General features: G+C 38.5%; 1 protein-coding gene across 8 annotated transcripts in view; it reads right to left on the bottom strand.

The window, feature by feature from the left end:
• sox6 (SRY-box transcription factor 6) overlaps window positions 1-16527 on the bottom strand; it is a 158406-nt gene extending 141879 nt beyond the window's left edge. For 3 of the 8 annotated variants that reach the window (XM_057333265.1, XM_057333257.1, XM_057333275.1), the window contains exons 1-2: window positions 12753-13591; window positions 10097-10217 (exon numbers count right to left, since the gene is read on the bottom strand). The gene's annotated coding sequence lies outside the window, so the exon portion shown is untranslated. Of the gene's footprint in view, window positions 1-10096; window positions 10218-11739; window positions 12268-12752; window positions 13595-14970; window positions 15283-15524; window positions 15596-16511 lie in introns of those variants that run through there. The other 5 variants (XM_057333222.1, XM_057333230.1, XM_057333205.1 and 2 more) reach the window with 5 other exon arrangements.
• Between the last annotated feature and the right edge of the window lie 3796 nt (window positions 16528-20323).

Here is a 20323-nt window from a genome sequence, read left to right as displayed (position 1 = left end):
GGTTGGAGAACATATAGAACAAGGGAGTGAGCTGGTGCACACGCATGGGCTCATACCGCAACACACCCAACTGGCTACAATGTCGCCTTTGTGACATAATGCTCCTCGCACAGTGGATTTTTGGAAAATAATCCAATTTTTCCTATCCTACCTATCCAGCAATAACAACTTACATCACGGGTCCAACCATATGCCCTGTGGTGCACTTTTGCATTTTCTCAAGGCAAAGGGGGGTAAAAGAAATAGTGTTAAACAGTTATTATATTCCGATCGTGCCCAGGGAATTTATTACAACATGACACAGACCATGTGAAACATGAGGAACCCTGAGAAACTAACTTTTAAGTGTGCAAAGGCATAGGCTTTAACTACACAACAGACCGTTTAGAAGCCAAAATTTTTTTTTACAACATATCAACCACTGTGTGCTGCCGGTTCTGTTTATTTGTGCTTTAGCGAGATCTGTTTCTCTGTTTTATGAGAGCTCTCTGAATGTGTGTCAAAAACAGGTGCCAGAGCTCTAGTGAGGTGGGTCTCCCCTGGTATCCATACACACACACACACACTCTTGCGATCTCTTGGCAAATAATGGTGACATGAGGTTAATATTATCGGCACTGAAAACACGACAGGTGGGTCACATGAAAGGTCTCTCATTTTCTCTCGCCCGTGAAACACATGGTTCATATTATTCTCCGGCAAACGCTCCAACGAAAATCTCTGGAGGCTTCCACCGGCACTACTGTTCGCCGCATGCTCTTTTCGAGTGTATCTTAGATTAGCAGCAATGTACATTTTCCAGGCCTACTGGGCTTTGACGGGTAAATTAGGAGGGAAGTAGAAACGTAAATAAATAAATGTGGGGATTTGTGGAGACATGTGGAAAGGTGTTTAAGCGTGGGGGGAATACGAGTAAGACACGAGCTAAATGCACGGCGGGATCGAGCCCTCGGCTGATATAACTCCTGCACCTTCCACTTCAGTGTTTTTTAGCAGTCGAGTGTGCCGTCGACGAGATTAGCACTCTCTCTATTTCTCTCGGTCTGCTACACGCTTTCTCTAAATCACACACACATAACACGAGGAACTCGGAGGAATGTGGATGATTAGAAAATAAAAACTACCTGAAACATCTGCATTTTAATGTGTGTATGTCATACCTGTCAACACTCCCGTTTTTCACGGGAGTCTCCTGTTTTTCACACCCATCTCCCGCCACCCTCCCGTTTTGTTATTTCTCCCGTGAAACTCCCGTATTTCAGTTATTTCTCCCGTGAAACTCCCGTATTTCAGTTATTTCTCCCGTGAAACTCCCGTATTTCAGTTATTTCTCCTTTGAAACTCCCAGACCGACGGGAACCTTAACGCATTCACGGGGTGTCTCTGTGGCTTGAGCCACTGCCTATTTGCCCTCACAGGCTGGCGCCCTTTGATAGGCGAAATAGATGTAAACGAAGTGGAGTAGAGAGGGTTCACGAAAAACGTTCTCTTATTACACCGCGAAAGGTCCGCAGACTCCACTCCTCGTTTTCCATTCAACGCTCGCTCCTCACAGTCCGTGTCCACTCAATGAAGACGACAAATCGTTTCATCGACATGTAGATACGGTAGAGTCTACTAGCTGTTGTTGTTGTTACAATTTCTTTGCTTTTACTAAAAACGTGTTATGAAAGATGTTGTGTTCTGCAGACAACTCTGAATAAAAACAGGTAATATAGAGTTTATTTCTAATATTTCCCGTTCTGTGACCATAAGCGGTTCTTGTAAATAATATGCAAACACTGTTACATCCATCCATGTAAATAAAAAATAAAAACATTCTGCTAACTAATAAACAAAGTTAAAACAACCAAACTACGGGACGCGTGAAGGGACAAACTGCTCGTGCTTTTTCAAAACGCGTTTAGATGTAAGTTATTTCATGTCTGACGTTGAGATCTCTGGCCAAATTTGAATGCTAAATTAACATGATACCTTGCAGATTATACCATTCATGGATTCATGCCCCTGTGAGCTGCATTAAACAGTCTCCTAGATTTACATTTAAGAATTTGACATGAAAACTATGTTATGTTAGATTTAAAGTAATTAAAAGATTTAAAACGATTTAAAACAGAGGGGTGCCCTATTTGCCCTGCTCAACCAAACAATCCCCCCGGCGGGTCTCCCGGATTTTGGTACTCAAATGTTGACAGGTATGGTGTACGTGTGTCTGTTTACATGCTTGTGTGTGTGTGTGCTGAAAGAGAGAAATAAAAGTTGTCGGTGTGCTGCTTCTTTTTTGTGCTCCTCACAACAGGGCCGAGGCTCAACCGCACAACAACACGGTGGAAAATGTCTGCAAGTGGAGGAGAAATACAACTCTTTTCTAAAGTCTGTGAAAAGCCTGCAAGATAAGCAGCATTTAGCCGTAAATTCGAACGGGCCTAAGCTTTTTTATGTATAGCTCGCCGAGCGCAAAACCATGCCCCGGCGAAATCAAAAGCGCTAATAGTCAGGTTAGCCACTGTCATTCTAAGAGGGAAGTCGGTTGTGAAATTGTAAAATTGTGAGGCTCTCGCCGTCTATTTCACAGTCTACGTTTTATGAACGCTCGCTGAAATGATTTCTAAAATAGAGGCTATCACATGGCGAACGGTGTTTGAGGTTCTCAGAGGTGAGAGGAGAAAAGGCTGAAGCAATTCTAATCTTCCTGCACAAGACGGGCGCTAATAATATGCTCCTTTATCTCCTTTGCTTAAACAGTGCATACTTTGAAGTTCACAAAAACGTGTGATACTCATCGAGTGGAGAGAGAGAGAGAGAGAGAGAGAGAGAGAGAATAAGGCCTTGCCATTTCCCCCTTCGCATTCCTCAAATTTTCGAGTCTAATATGCGCTGAAAGTCTTCTGCGATAAATCCGCATGCCAGACTGATCCGAAAACTTGACTTCATCCACCAAACTCTGTCGTCCAGCGCACACGCTACACTAAATAAGATGCTTTTTACGGTAGAGAAAGAAAGAAAAAAATCACTCTTGGTATATTCTCATGGAGCAGATTAAGAAAGAGCGTTAACATTAATGGGCCGATATCTGCATGCGCATTTTCTGCCCAATAGCAAGAACTGAAAGGACCCAGATTAAATCTGTGTGGTAAAGATGATATCATAGCGTTGTGGTTGCACAGCAGTCTGGTAGACACATAGGCTACCTCACTCCAGAGAGAGAGAGAGCTAGAAAAAAAAAGAAAAACTAAACTCCAAATGCTGCTTCTCCTCGCCTTTCCCATTTGAATATTCATCCCGTTTCCACGTCCCTAGAAACTCTTCTAATCAGAGTCACTTCCCCTTTAATCACTGGGGCTGTAATTATGATTTGATAAAGCATTTTAGTGCACTCTTCAGTGTCACTCACATATCTATGCTTGGAATACCGTATTAAGAGCTGTCAGCCCTTAAGGGGAACACTTTCCAAACAGTGCTGATCCGAATACGACAAACACGCCTATCGGCTCTAATTGAAATTATTACAGGTTTGAACATGCTAGCTATGGCTAATGCTTCCTCTGAAAACGAGTGAGTCGAGGGAAAGCGATGAGTCTAGCAGACTCAGCTAAGATTCCTCCGCTTCCCTCTGATGTGCAGTAATTGTTTAAACCTGAGTGGAAATGGCTGAGTGCCTTTTTTCGGCGTACGCCAAGTGAAAAAAAACAGCCTTTCCTATTCTGCTTCTTCACTGATTCCGTCCAACACGGGGCTTGGAGGAAAAGCCTCCAATGTTCATCTTGGACGAGCGAGCGCTCGGGATGATCGGTGACCACAAGTTGATAATGATGACGACTTAATTAGAAGCCTCTCTCTGGTCTGGAGTCGGCCCAAACTCCTCCACCCTGCAGATGGAATAAATTTAGCGACAGTGAAGAAGAGCAGGGCCATCCTCTACTCCCGTCCTCCACCCCCCCACAACTTCTCTTTCTTGTCGTCTAAGCGCTGCCTCCAATCAGAGACAGAAAACATTCTTCCCCTCTGACACCACACCGCAAGTTGTTCGCGCACCATCACCGCTCAAGCTTGCATCCCTTCACGCGCACGCGCGCAAAGCTAAACCAGCCCCAATCACCAACATGTGTTGCTCTGACACGGTTTTGAAATATTTATACAATGCTTACATAATAGTCAAATAACATCCTCATAATAATAAAAGGGTCCAGGAGGAGAGAAGTGCTTTCAAGGTAACTGAAGGATCGGCTCTAGAACGAGCGAAAAGTGACTGGTACTGTGACGGCCGGTGTTGCAGTGAGAAAATGTCTCATTTGCATCCCGGCAGGCCCTTGGGGGTTTGGTTTAGCCCTGTGTCATAGTTTCACTTTCGTAGCACGAAAAGCTCCTTTCAGCTGCGGGCCCATAATGGAGCTCTGCAGGACGACAAGCCTGCTGGTGAGACTGTAAACCTGCCAGGAGCTCCCCGTTTTCCATCTTCTCCCTTTCTGTCTTTCTGTCTCTGCGGAGCTTGTATGTTCCCAAATACTGGCCTAGGATGAGTGGTGCGTCTGCGTGGGTGTGCGGTGTGTTTGTGTGCCAGTGCCAGTGCGGGTAACCTGAATGATAGTCAAAAAGGCTCCACGGAAATGCAGCTGAGGTGAAACCACAAGATTTGCTCCATTATTTCAACAGATTTCTGTTATCCTATTAAAAAAACAAGCACCACGTGACAGTTCACTATTTAGCTTTCACATTGAGACGCATTGAAAAATCTGAATTTGAATTACGTTCCAAGCCCTTCCTGCCCCAAAGATTTAGCATGATAAACAAATTCAAAAGAGGACGATTTTTTTTAATCAATTTCAATTTGTCTTCCACTCCTCCGCAAGAAAATACTCACTTTTTCCAGCTTGGTGTTTGCACTTAATATTGCAAAGCCAGAGAGAGAAAGAGAGAGACAGGAAGAGAAAAATACTATATATATACTGTATATATATATATATATGACTATATATGCCGATATACCGCAGATTTGTTAATAAAGGGATAGTTCACCCAAAAATGAAAATGGTAGTCTATGGTAATCAATGGTGCCTCAGAAATCTCAATTGTTAACATTCTTCCAAACATCATTCTTTGTGTTCAACCAAACCAAGAAAATGATACAGGTCTGGAACAACTTGAGGGTGAGTAATTCATGACAGAATTTTCATTTTTGGGTGAACTATTCCTTTAACATGTCGGCATTAGATTTAAGAACCTACTCTCCTGTCTACAATCTCGTAGTCGGTGGTTCCGTGACCCGAAGAACATCAACACAGAGTTACGCAGTCCGTACGGTTCTCAACAAAGACACCCAACTCCACGGCTGCAGCTTTGAAATAAGACTAACATCATTAAGTGCCGAGTCTTTTCACATGAAGACCACTCAGACAAGCCGCTCTCATCCGCTCTCTAAACTGTGAAGGCAAGAATGGCAGATCACGCTAACACACACACACAAACTCATCACATCAGCTGCTGTCACCACTTGCCCCGTCATCAAAGGCTGTTCATGGACACATCCATAGCGGTAGTCAAGTGCTTTCGCTCAGCCTGTCTGTTTGCTGCTGTGCAGAGTGAATGCTACATCTTATTCCACCGACTGTCAGGTAACAGTCAGAGGCTTTAACTTCCTCCTTCAGAAGGAAAGAAAGGACAGAGAATGATAAGTGAGAGAGAGAGAGAGAGAGAGAGAGAGAGAGAGAGAGAGAACAGCTGCGGTTTGGTCTGCTGAAGCCATTTTCTCATGACGCACAAGTAGCACCGACAGCAGAAAGCCTTTAAAACTGTGAGAGGGTGAACATAATCATGGAGTAAGGAAACAAAAGGAGCTGGTTTCAGCTGAACTACTGTCAGAACCACAGCCACAGAATTCCTCCCCTCCTCTTACCACCCTTCTTTGTCACTTTAATTTGTTTTTGGCATTATGCATCCTGAGTTTCCATACACGCTGAAAAAAGGGTGGCTTATGTGATTTTGGCATCTTTCTTTAAATGTTTCCATATTATTTTCCAGACTTTAAGATGTCCTATCACTACTAAAGACAAGAATTAACAGGTTTTATTTGCAATAGACTACCAGCTTCTGGGTTGTAGCAAATATCTAAATAGCCGTACTTATTAAACACGCATTCTAAAAGATTCCTATTATCAAGAAAGCCATAGCCAACTTGATTACTAAACAGTTGTTGAAGACTTTCTTTCACAAAACAGAAAAGTCCCTGAAAATTCAAAGGCCCCGTCTAGACGAGAACTCTGCTGTGAGGTTTGCATGGATATTTCTTTCTTAACACAAATAACAAATCTCTGTGTTCAAATCAAGCTTTCTCTATGGAGCATGTCAGATTGCAGGGCTTGACTGTTTTATTTTACTTAAACCAACTCACTGCTTAAGTCAGTGTTCCATCTTATAAGACTCTTCATAAGAACGTAGAGCTGCATGACATATTGACCTGTTTGTCACTTGTAGGTACAGAATACTACTCGTAATCTGCCAGCCTGATCTACCTGGCTCACATCTAACTGCAACGCATCCGGAATGAGCAGAGTCTTCTGTTGACTGCTATGCATATCCTTTTGTAACAGAATATGTAGTATCTTAGGTTAAGGGTTGGTTATTCTTCACCAAAGAGAACCAGGATTCTCACAAATGTTGTATTAAAATGCTCATTGGACCTAACACAGTCTTGACACCAGCTGTATTTGACGGTGCATTAGCTGACAAAGCGCACTTTCTTCATACAGATATAATACACAACCTACAACTTGAACATAAATATTTATTTTAATGGTTGGCATTTTTTAATCAAATATTTTGATAAAAAAGCTAAAAAAAAAGACAATCTATCTAAAATTACAATGCATAATTCCTTTTAACTTAACAAACACGCACAAACAGAAGTACCGGAAACCTTAAGAGATAAAACACAACAAGAAGTCACTAACTGCTAATCCAAAAATTTTGATGCAAGCAAAAAATAATTAAAAGGTAAAATAAACAATAAAAACGTCCACAGCAAGCACACTGTAGAAAAGTCTTAAATAGAGTCCGTATCTTTTTGTATATCAAAAGAATGAGTCCTATTATTTATTCATGCACCAATTAAAGGTTAAACAAGTGCCAAAGTCTGTGTGTCAGCGAGCAGCTGTAGTGATAGAGAGGCACCACAACAAGAAGGTTGAGGAAAAAGCAAACTAACTTTGTCTTGAAATGGTTTTGGCCAGGAGACAAGCTCTCCGCAAAAGAGCGTGGACTGGCATAAATATTTGTACAAAATTATAAGTGCATTTGAAGACGCATGCAGGAGTCAACCGCCTGCACACGGTTCCCCATGCTCGCTCTCTCCCAGCAAACCCTCCACCCCAGAGCGAGTGTGTGTGTGTACACGGGCTCCTAACCACTGCATTTTAATTACTGCCAGCAAGCACAGTGAACCTCTTTGAAATGGAAATGGACCCAGAATCTTCTATTGCACCGCAGAAATCTTCTTCTGATTTGAAAAAACAATATGCTGCACCACAGCCTAGACCTGATAATGCTGATAATAACCACCAATAAAGCCAGTGTCAACAACCTCACAGCGCCGGAGATCCCGAACATCGCATCTACATATTCATGTTTGCTTATGAAAGAGCTATAAGGAGAGAGAGAACGGTAGGGAAATATTACCAACGTATGTCATGCACCTAATTCCAAAGAATTGTCGGCATTGTGGGTCTCACAACACCTGACTGTTGTAAAGTTCAAGATCGGCTGAATTAGAGCAATGGTGTATTTTATGAGATAAATACAAAGAGCTATTCCTGTGCTAGCAGGAACTGTTATCTGAAAATGTTGCGACAGAAAGAAATTTAGTAATATTCGGGAGTGAAAGCTTCTGACCTGCTGGTTGCGTTGGGCTACACATGAACATACTTTCATCTCTAGGCAAAAAGATGCCCTTCATATACAAAGAGTGTCAGAGAAATCAAAGACATATTCAATTTTCAATTCTTGAGCAGGTGCAATGTCTAGACCAGAGGTTGGAAAGGGGCAAAAACCCTTTCAGAAAAAAACACGTTTTGGACTGCCGCAGAAAGACTTGCCCAGCTGTATTGGTATTTCTCAAGGCCTCAAGAGCTAAAGCTTTACTATCTTTTGCAGGGGCAAGACTGCAATTTGGGAGTGTTGTTAAGGCACCGATAAGTATAGGTTGGATAATCTGTACTTGCGCCGGGGGAAAGAAATATTTCAGTCTTAATGTTAAAGGTCTTCACAAAACTATAACTCTATTTATTTATTTATTTACCAACAGTCATTTGATTGTTACACAGCTTTGATTTGTCTGTGCATGCAGGGTCAGCATGGGTACGTAAATTACTCAATCATAAGGGACACGGGGAAATTGAGCATTCATGACAATGTGTCTAACATCCTCCAAAACTGCAGTGGACTGCTCTGACACAAAATCTACACAAAATCGGCATACATAAAAAAATACAAATACGAGGAAACCGATTCCTGTAAACTGAAAATAAATGCATGCCTTACATGAAAAACAAGCACTTTTTATTTGACTAATTATTAGTCCTTCAATAACACGTAAGCTTGAGAGATTCTGCCACAAAAGAAAAAAGCCTTCTAATAAACATGTTGCCATCGGTTTTGATCATTGTTGAAATATTCCACAGCAAATTAGCTAACACTTATAAAGACAGATGTCACAACATGTGCTGCGCATTTCCTCCTCATGCATTCCTCCCCTACGGCTGGCGTGCTGCTTACCTTTACCAGGCCTGCTGTTGTTTACCTCCAGTGTTGTTTATCATTAGGATTCTGCTGGCACTGTTCTAACCCCACCGATACAAGGCAAGGCCGGATGAGAATTACACCTGAGCATCTTTCACTGTTTCATCATGTTCAATTCCACTACATACAGTACGTCTTTGTGTAAGTTACACTGGCACATTCCTTCAAATGCTAAATGTGTGTGTGTATAAGCGCTGTGAATTTAAAATGAAAATATAATTCAACATCAATTCAGTGGAGTAAGGTAAAAAGTATTTGTTCTTAATGCAATATAACTTTTAAAAATGTATTCTGATGATATTATAATGTGATTGTTCATAAACTAGAATAACCTAAACTTGGCCTCACAGCTAAAAAAAGAACCATTATGTCCCTTCATCCTTAATGTTTCTTTATGAAATACATCCACTTAAGGTGTTTAAACATTCTTTAAACATTAAAGACATGCACATAAACGTTGCTTTACTGAGGTAAGTAATTACAATCAAAGCTAAATAAAATGTAATAAAAAAGCCAAATAGGTATTATAATAAAACTATAAATAATCAAACAAAGCCAAAAAATGTGTGTAAATTACTGAGCTGTGTAAATTCACTGAAAATATAATAAACTTTTAAGTATGGGTAGCGAAATACAGAAAATCGGAGACAATGATTCACAAGTACTAAGACCTATGGCAGACAACCTCTGAAAACAACAGACTCTGGCTGGCTACACAAACACATGAAAGAGAATTGTTTAAAGTTCATTTTACTGTCCAGATTTTTAGATTGATAGCACATTGGACTGATGCCAGCTATACAATTAACATCCCAGAAGAAGCCATCAAAAGTCTCTTTACAGATAGGCTACTAAGTTATGGTTATACCATAATAGACAGAAAAGCACTTGTCTCATTCCAGGAATATTAGATAAATGCAATAGCCTGATATCCATATAATAAATTTTGACATGGATGACTATTGCTATTTAAGAAAATCCACGAATGAGATTATGTGGATATGAAAATGTTTCTGCAAAACGTAAAGGCATTTACAGATTTTATGCTTGCCATGATTTCGACCAGGAAATTACTCAGTCAATGCAAAAAATCTTTCATCGGGACTTCAATACCGAAACAAATATTTTACCAACACTTGAGTGAGATATAAGCGTGTACAGAATCAAAGACAAAAGGCAAACTACAATCGAACATTTCATAAAATAAAAATACATATTGCCATACGTCAATTCATAAGTGATATCAGACAGAAGATCTGTTCAAAGGCATCACAAAGCAAAATGTGGTGAAAATCTCTGAACTTACTGGCACCATAAGCGTTCGTCTGCGATCTGTCTGTAAATATCTGCTCGTCGGATCCAGTAAGGAAATGCTCTTTGCTCGCACAAAACCACAAGTTCCTCTCCAAATCCACGGACAGAAAGCCCTGAAAAAAGACATGGAGATTGTCATGTGTCTCGGACGCTTTAATTCTATTGAAAATGAAAGTGCATCGGAGGAATATTTGTCTGTTGACTCGTTATAAAAACCTTCATTTATACTTAATTTGAGCGTAAAAAAAGGGAAATCCTACCCAGGTTTAGAAATGAGGATGAATAAAAACTTAGCACGTTGCGGTGAAGTTTAAAATGTTTGCGGATGCGGACATTTAAGGAGTGTGTTTATAGTAAAAAAGACATTTACTAAATTTCCATAGAAGTATTATATTATATGCATGCACGTTCTGCATAACACTTATTGATTTTTACATTCCGACGCTGTTATACAGGTACTTCTTTTCTGTCTTTTTATGCACATGACTTTAAAAATATATCTTCGATGTTTGTCAGTCGGTCATGTTGTCTATCAAAAGCCATCCTTTCTGAAAGGCAGTGAATCGGCGTCTATCTCTATTGAGTGCAGCAGATCCCTGTATAGCGATCAGGACAATGTGCTGAACTGGCAGTCTAATTATAAATGTTCCATTGGGCTCCAGTGCCATCTTACCTTATGAGGAAACAGCTAACAGCAACTGCTCAAAACAAAATGCCATTACGGGCTCAACTTCACCCCAACAGAGGGACAAGCCAAGGGGATTGTTTTTCAAACAGCCCCCTCTCACTTAAGACAAGAATGTATTATTAGACACCCGGTTATTCTTACAGACTGGACACAATTTCAGGAGAGAAAAACTAGCAAAGTTAAGCTGTGTTTAATTAAGGTGTCAGGTTGCGTCCCTGCACGAGAACAACACGGCTTTTGTGTTTCTTCTGTGAGCTTTTAAAAGCAAAAGTAGGGACAGAGTGTCTCGCTTTCTAATGACTGCAAAGTGTGGAAAAAGAATTGTTTTTGTTTTTGTATTTGCCTTTTTGTTATTTTCCGTATGTATCTGAAAGGTTGCGGTGATGACTCCTCGTAAGTTTTTTTATTCCGGCATACGTCGTCGGCGTTCTGTGTTATGTTTCTTATTAAAATATTATCACATCTCGTCCAGCAGTTGAAAAGCGCTTATCCGTGTCTGTAAAGGGTCTTCTTTTGGGAAACACCCACGAGATGATGGGCTATCTGTGTCCTACAGACTGAGTTCACACACATTGAGTTCTATTTGTCCTCTTCACACTGTTTCTGGAAATCTCAAAAGCATCAAATCGCATAGCCTACAATTAAATACAAATGACAAAATATAAACTCACTCTTATGCACTCTTATGTCTGTGTAAAATGACAATCGATGTAAAAATATTTTTCAAAAAAATGATTTTAAGGTAAAGGTCATAGTAAATATTATTTTGAACAACTCTCTGATTTAGTTATTTAAAACATTTCCCCTGTCTATTATTTGCTTTAATAAAAAAGAGAAACAATCGCGATAACCATTAACAATGTAACAAGCGATTTTCACTTGCAGATAAAATAACATGCTTTATGATGAAATAAATGGACGCGTAACAATTCCTGGAGTTCACTTACTTTCACTCTGAACGCGGTACGTTTTTCAAGCTGGGAGTCTGAAAAGAGTCTGCTTGTCCAGGTTGCATATTGTCTCTAAATGGATCAGCTTTGGATGAGGAGTTCATTTTAAATTTATGGCTTAGGCATTCTTCAAGGGTCAATATGCCTGACCTCGAGCGAAAGTTAAGAAACGATTCCCATGCTCGCACGGAGAACAATTTAGCCTTGTTATCTTTAAACCATAAAGCCTACTTGCTTGACCATCTTATGGACAGGATAGCCTATGTCCGTTCCTAAATACACAAAGCATGTCCATTTGTTAATAAAGACAAACTTTAAAGACGTCGAATCGGATCTGTAGGGCTCTTGCGAGTACTGTACCTAGTGCACCGTTTCTCCCGTTTTTGTCAATGAATAGTACCGCTCTGTGGACAGAACTGAAATAGCCTCCTGTAGGCTAAAGGGAAGTTCTCCGTCGTCCGGATGACAACTATAGACTACAACGATTACTTCAAAATAACTAAGAATATTGCGTCGCACTAGTATTTTTAGACATCAGACGTGCACATTATAATATAGTTGAAATACACTGCGTTGTTGTTTTAGTGTGGCGCGTGCGTCATGTGTAGGCTACACTACATTAGTTTAACAGCGGACAGTAAAGTAACGTTACAAACAAAACATTTTACTTCAGGGAGTACTTAGAGAGACAATAAGTGTCACGTATAGTGAACGTTTTTCCCAGCATAGGTACGCACGTAGCAATTTTGAGAGGAAATAAGCATTACACGCTCCTCGGCGATTGTATCGACGTGCGAAGTGTTACGCATCACTTTTCGCTGAAAAGACAAACATCAAGTAAAAATTCAAAGACGTCACTATAAACAAAGTATAAAGACGACGCTAACATATAAACACAGTAGATGTACCTTTTTAAGCAGTGAGCAGAGGTGTTTCGATGTCACACGAAGACCAACATGACGACAAGACATGAAATCACGCACGACAGGTTATCAGTGATAAAAGTTTACCTTGATGCGAGCAGGGTACCAAGAACACACGATGGTCTTCGCCGAATCCCGTTTTTGGTTTTGAAACAGGTTAGAAATAAAAAACACTGATCTGCAGAACAGGAAAGGAAAAAAAAGTGTGTCGCTTCCACTGACCGAAGAGGGAATCCCGCTTTGGCTATGTGAAGTTGAACTGTCAAAATTGCTGAGAGCGGTTGTAAGTGTATTATCGCGTTTTTACCACACTACAAAAACAGACGCGAGAGAAGACGATGGTTACTGCTGCCAATTTTGGCAATCAATGCAAGCGGCCATGTCGCAAGTATTCAAAGCATTTCCCGTCGTGCAACATCAGAAAGTGAGTGGCCAGGGCATTGATCTGAGGAAAGAGGCAGGGCTCCCCCTCCCAGACAACACAGGAGAGAGAGAGAGAGAGAGAGAGAGAGAGAGAGAGAGTCTTTAACGGGTGGGGTAGAATGGGGATTGAGGGGAAAAGTCGAAGCTCAGGTAATAATTTTCCACCTCAAATACCAGGCGCCGGTTACGGGCTATAAGAAATAAAATATAGTACACATATACATATTTATATACGGTGCAAATGTCAGTGCGCTGTTTTTACATTATATTTTAAGCGTATATTAAAAAATATATATCTATATAGCCCACTTTTTTTATTTGCAATTGCACAGCAAAGATAGTAACCTCTATTTGATTCTTAATCTTTGCATAGAACTATACTTTTTTCCATTAAGGGTTAAGTCAAGGACCGCTAAGGCAGAACATCAATGAAATTGCCACACAGACGTGAAGATGTCAAGTGGAAAATATGGACATGTCTTTCTCTACTGTTTCTCTGCTTTAAAAGAAAAAAATATCATAAAATAACGTTTAATAAAGTATTTTTAAAGTTGGATAGGACGGCAGAAATCACTAATTATTATCTATTAAAGCAATATTGTAACGTTTGTCACACTTTCAGTTTGCATGCTATTTAAAAACTGCCCATGAGAACTTTGATGGAATTTTAAGATGCAATAATTTTAAATTAGTAAATTGTTATGAGGTAATTCAAATTTGTACTGTACGTACATAGGCCTATATTTAAAGCTTATCATGAATATATTTATTGTTGTTGAAAAGTCGAAATGTGAATAATAGCTTCGTGAAAAGACTCCAGCTATTAGAATTGCGGCGTCTCTTTGTCCATCGCGAATGTATCTTCAAGCATTACAAGATAACGTTTTACATCTAGAATTATTTTGTAGTTTGTGTTGTGTCAGCTATCAAAAGGGCACCTCGGGTCAGAATGCATGTAGAACTTTCAGGGTATCCTTAGATGTTGAGCAGACCATTTATGTATTAAATGATTTTTTATTTTTTATTATGATTTTTTAAGCAACTTGTTTGATTAAAATACCGTGTCCAGAAATGGGATATCCCCAGTAAACTACCTCTAAAACAATTAAGCAATAACGTCTCTCAAATACAAAAGAAAAAAGTGAAATTTTAAACTCTGTTTTTTTACTTCACAGAGCAAAGCATAACGATTTGATCATTCTAGTAAACGATATTACAATGTTTGAAATGTTTTACAGCTTCTTAAAAAAAATCTGAATTTAATGATAGCCTATAAGTAGCCTAATTATTTTTAAAACACTAAAATATGTTTAACATAGTTTGATGTTTTTAGACTGTAACGCGGCTTCATTTACACTGTCAATAAAATAGAAATAGCCTATTTAAAGACCCAGTAATACAATGCATTAAACGAAACGCACTCACTCACAGGCATTCCTCTACAAACCCTTTTATAAAGATCCACCCTATAATTAGATACATCCAGACAGTCGTGAAGAAACTGATCTTAGAAATGTCACAGATCAAATCAGATCAAGATGCACTAAGTTTGGCGAGCTGAATGTAAAGCGCACTTTAGGAATGCAGGTTAGTCCTGACACTGTTATTGGAATGCTGGAATTTATGCAGACATCGAAAACTACAAATAAACCTCTGTCTTACACGGCGTCAATATTTCCAAAGACAGGCAGTTAAAGCTAAAGTTAATAGGTCAAACAAAAATTAAAGTAAACAATCGCATCTATAATTCGCATGTCAAGTGTCGCTTTAATTTCAATAAAATTGCATGCGTTCTATTTTTAATGCAAATATACTGTGTGCTGAAAATAAAGCCTCAGAAATTCGATACGAATTTAAACAATAGATAATGCAATGTACTTACAATGATATGGGCAGATGTAGAAGAAAATACTGTTTGTTAACTGAAGAGTCACACAGGGCTAAAGAAAGGGGGAGAGAGGGAGGGAGGAAGAGTGTGAGTGAGTGAGTGAGTGAGTGAGTGAGTGAGTGAGTGAGAGAGAAAAAGAGAGAGAGAGCGAGAGGATTAAGGATGTAGAGGGTATGCCAGAATAGATATCCTTTCACAACATCTCATCACATCTGCTCTGGCTCTTGTCTGTCTTTCATTTTCACATTCCCTTTTTTCCTGAGAAAAATCCTATCCACGCGTCACATCTTCATCCCCAGATTCTATCTACACCAAAGAGAAGATTAATTATTCAAACAAAGCATCGCCTTCAAGGCAATAACGCCATAGCACTGAAACTTTTCTCTTTTTCAGCCTGCAGAATGACACTGAAAATATTTTCCGTAAAACAATGTCTGTGAAAAGTTTCCTTAAACGCCTGCAAGGTCTTTAAAACACTGACAATTATTATTCTGCCTTTCATTTTAAATTCGCCCGGCTGTAATCAATTGAAATAGAAATGCACTCACGTGCTGGGAAAGAAGCAAAGACATCTTTCTGGATGGTGCAATGATGTACAATGTCGGTGTTCTCACACAAACTGGAAAAAAAAAATGTAAACAGACAACATTTTAGCGCACAGCATTTCGTGAAATAAAAATGAACCAAACGAACTGATTCTCAAAAAGTAAACACATCAGGCTGCTGTCTAGACGGCATTTTTAGACATCATACGCGCATTGTAAATGTTGAAGTGATGTTTGTAGGCAGCCACAGCCTATACTTTTTCAGTTGTCAATTGTTTGTTTTCATATAGCCTAGTGTATTATAAATTCGTTTTAATTGTATGTGTGATGAGCTATTATTGTAAGTAATTGCTGAACATAAAGACCTATTTGAACAGAGCACACAGAGTGAATAAAAAACAAGAACCCGCGTACACATGCAAAAGGCAGGTACAGCATGCGCCAGGTAGGCGCTGCTCATCAATGTACAGGGCGAATGCGCCACCCATTGATTACTTCGGGTATTACACCTGTTACATTACCTGCTCACACTGTACATGTTGTACTACATGATGTCGTGAAGATTAAATAAAATATACATGTTTGAATCACGTATCTGTCTTGTTTGGTAAAGGAATCAGCACGCAAATCACGTGTAGCTCTAGAGCAGCTCTCTTTGATAACTTGACAACTACTTTTAATTTAAAAATCAAACATTTAGTCCTGGTCTGAGTAAATAGAACAAACAAGCGTTTCTTTTCATTCATTCCCATTATTCCTTCATGTTTTAAATCATTAAACTACCAATTTATTAGCAGATATATTCAACACGAGAGTTTCGATTTCGCGAACTTGTTTAACGTTACTTGTTGATGGTATCTGTCTCAAACGGTAATGTTTCCAAATCTAAGTCACATTTTAGGATTTGGGCAAATTAAAATGAGACTTTAAAATAGTGTTATTGTATTCTCAAACGCTAAATGATCAGCTCGAACAACTGCCACAACAAACCTTGCACCCATGCAGACTGGTCTACGCCCTTTTCACATCCGGTCACGCCTTCTTCGACTGGGAAATTAAAAAGTATGTTTATGCGTGTGACCAGCCGTTTTTCATACGCATTTTACTCATATATTTCAAACTATTTCTTTAAAAATGTAACTAAAATTCATATGTACATTTTTAGCTGGTCACGTGTTAACATCCGTGTAGGGGACTAGGCTAAGTGTAAATTAAAAGCAATTTTGAGTAGCCTAATACGGGTCTCCAGCTTTCAAATTTGATTTAAGCAATATGAGAAAGACCACCAAGAGTTAAAACGTCTTTTGAAGAGAATCCTTTTTATTAGGCCTAATAAATTGTAAGTTTGTTTTATTCTTAATTATTGCCACTGAATGTACTTAGTTTGGCCTTGACTGTGCAAAATAGTTACTCAAACACAAATTCATTTTCGTCTTCCTAACAGTTTGTAGGTCTTAACTGATTCGCTCTGAACAAATGTCGAAGTCTGTTTTTGTGTCCCTTTAACAAAATCCTAAAATCACAAGGTCATTCTTGAGCAAGGAGCCTGTAATTAAGCAGTTTGTGGGTGTGAGGGAGCAGGTTCAAGCCTGTAGGTCTGGTCTGGACTAATGTTTTGTCCAGCTTGTTAGAGCATATCATAAAATGCTTTGATGCATCATGAAATTCAAGCAAACTCTATTAATATTTTAAAAAGGCCTGCATAAAAATCAACATTTTTGTTACATTAAATTAACATGTGTTCTTCTCCAGTTCTGCATGTTTAATTAGGCCGCACTCCTCTGTCAAAAGAAATATGAGAGCTGCCGTATATGATTTGCTATGATTACTTGAGAACCAGCAAACAACACTTCACAAATATAATTGTCTGGTACTTTCAACTGCCTCGTGTAGGATGTGCTCACACGAGGCTTCTATTAAAACTGATTTCATACATTTTCATGTCTGCGGAAGACATGGAAATATGACTGATGTGTTTAATTAATAAGCAATGTGAATTTTAGTCTGAATCTACAGAACTGTGTCTGTCACTCTGTAAAGGAGAACATATAGGCTACTGACTGTTTTGACCTTGCTTGATTTAGATTCTCCAAACCATCTTCAGTAAGTAAATTTTCACTTGAACTAGCAACACAGCACCGTGTCTGCCGTTTTAGTTGAGAGGTTTAAGCATCGCTTATAGGGTCTGCGTATAAAAGGAAAATGACAAACTGCAAACCATTATGTGGCAGGAAACACTGGCAGAGGTATTTTTAATGGATGCGGTTGGAAAACTTAATCCATTATTTTGTTCTGTGCACGTCTGAAGACTTTAATTAAAGATAACAATACAGTGGAATGGACATGTGCTAAGCATATTAAATCTCATTACTGCTTACATCACATATTTGAAAGGATCTGCAAAAAAGCTTAAGAAGCTTACAATTACTGTAAACCCAAATGCTCAAAATAAACCTAATTTATAAAAAAGGTTCTACTACTAAATATTGTAAGTTCCTGAAATTTTTACCTTTGAGTAAAGTATAATTATTATTTTTGATTAACTTTTAGTTTAGACCAAAACTCCTTGTTCAATTTACTTAATTTAAAGACGTTAATTCAACACAATTGGTCGAGAAGGATTTCCACTTCCCAGCATGCTTTGCATTAGACTGCATTAGTACATTTTAAAATATGATAATTTTATGTGTTCTTCAGTAAAGTTAAAGACTTGTTAGTGTTTAATGTTCACTTATATTGGATATTTAGAAGATTTTGACATATTTCTCAGATTTGTGGTTATACCATTGTTCAGAAGAGTGGTGCATGTGCTAAGGCTGTGGGAGGCCATGGGACCTGTAACCTGTAATCATATGTGAAATGTGGCAAGTGAGCAATGACAAGTGATATCGTTCTGAAATAAGTCTCTTCCTGTTCATTTTGGGTTGCATAAGTCAGGGTGTTTGATTTTTTGTTAATTTAAAAATCCATGTTTGTAAACTTATGATTTAAATTCTGTATACTTAATTTCGTGATAAGGATTAAATATTTAAGTCACACTTACGACTTATTAAGAACTTTAATTTAACAGTAATCAAACATTTTAAAGTTCTGCGCAAGAACCACTAAAACTCAAAAAAATTGAGGCAACGACTTGCCTTAATTTTTTGAGTATTGCCAATTTATCCGGGTTCTGTCATCTATTCTCGCCCTCTTGTCATTTCAAACCTGTATGAATATCTTTCTTCTGCTGAACATAAAAGAAGATCATTTGAAAAAGGTTGGTAACACCGTTGATCCCCATTCACTTGCATTGATTTTGTGTCCATACAAGTCAATGGGTACAGCCGTTGTTTACTTAACAACATTTTTCAAAATATCTTCTTTTGTGTTCTGCAGAAGAAAGAAAGCCTTACAGGTTTGAAATGACAAGAGGGTGTGTAAATCATGACAGAATTTTCTCTTTTGGGTGAACATTCTTTTAAATATTGAAATATGAGTGAAGCTGTCACTGATGAAACAGAAACAAAAGTTTTGTTGAACATATAAGTTGTTTGGGATAAAAAGCTATAAGGTACACTTCTAGGATTTTTTTTAACCATGGGCATTCATTTGAGAGAAGACTGCTGTTTTGTAATGTAAATTCTTTAGTGGAAGTCATACATGCTCTACAAGATCAAACACAAAACACGCTTGGTGATCCAAACAGAATGCTCTATCTGTCACACACTCAAAAATAAATGTCAAAATCTCTGAATAGGCCTGCAGCAAAAACAAGAAGTATAAAAGCATTGCACTTACACTACAGGATAATAATGTTCTGTAAATAATATGCATTCTGTGGGCATACTGGGAAAATCACTGTTTGTTACATTATTCTTTGACATTGATGCATTTGGCAGACACTTTTATCCGAAGCAACTTGCAATGCATTTAAGCTATACATTTATCAAGAAATGTGTAAACAAGGTTTAGAAAAGTAGTACTCTGTTTTCAATGGCTGGCTATACATTTCATTCGAATTTAATTTTTAATATGTAATATTTTTATGTAAATAGTTGATTGGGGCAGTTGTTTGAATATGTTTAAATATGGAGAGCTACATGCTCGTGCTTGCATAATGACAACATCAATGTCAACATTTTTACTGATTTAGAATCTTATCAGATAATGATCAATTGTGTAAATCATGCGAATCTAAATGATTAAAACAGATGAACTCTCTCTCTCTGTAGATATATGGATCTAATCTGACTTTGATTGAACACAAGTGGTGTAACATGTGTTAAAGGTGTACACTTGCTCTCTCCCTGTGTTTTCTGATCTGAGGAAAGCACCAAACATTGTTTTTTCACCCTTTGAAACAATATATCCTGCAGCATAGCATTAATATGACAGAACGGCCAGCTGTTGTCATTATACACGTATAATATGACAAAATATGTATCAATATGACAAAAATTTAAGGGCAAAAACAATTTGGAGGCAATTTTTTTTTTTTGATCAGGGGTTTTCAAACTTTATGATGCCAAGGACCCCCAAATAAGATTAACCTTTTGTGAGAGACCCCCTTTCTAAAATACATGTATTGACATATATAAACTTTAATATAAAAAAATTAAACTTGTTAGATAAATATTATATAAAGACCACATATTGTTTCCAAACCTAAACAGTTGGCCACACTTGTTGGATGAACCCCGAAGAGAAACATTTTCAATTCAAATGTATTTTTACTGTAGCAACTTTCACTTGCCCCAGGGGATCCAGACCCGTTTGAAAACCCCTGATTTGAATTACAGTTTCATAATGTTTCAATACTG

Source organism: Triplophysa rosa, linkage group LG1 (assembly GCF_024868665.1).
Source record: "Triplophysa rosa linkage group LG1, Trosa_1v2, whole genome shotgun sequence".
Classification (NCBI taxonomy): Eukaryota; Metazoa; Chordata; class Actinopteri; order Cypriniformes; family Nemacheilidae; genus Triplophysa; species Triplophysa rosa.
Note: the sequence above shows the minus strand (reverse complement) of the source record. Positions and strands in the feature narration are given on the sequence as shown.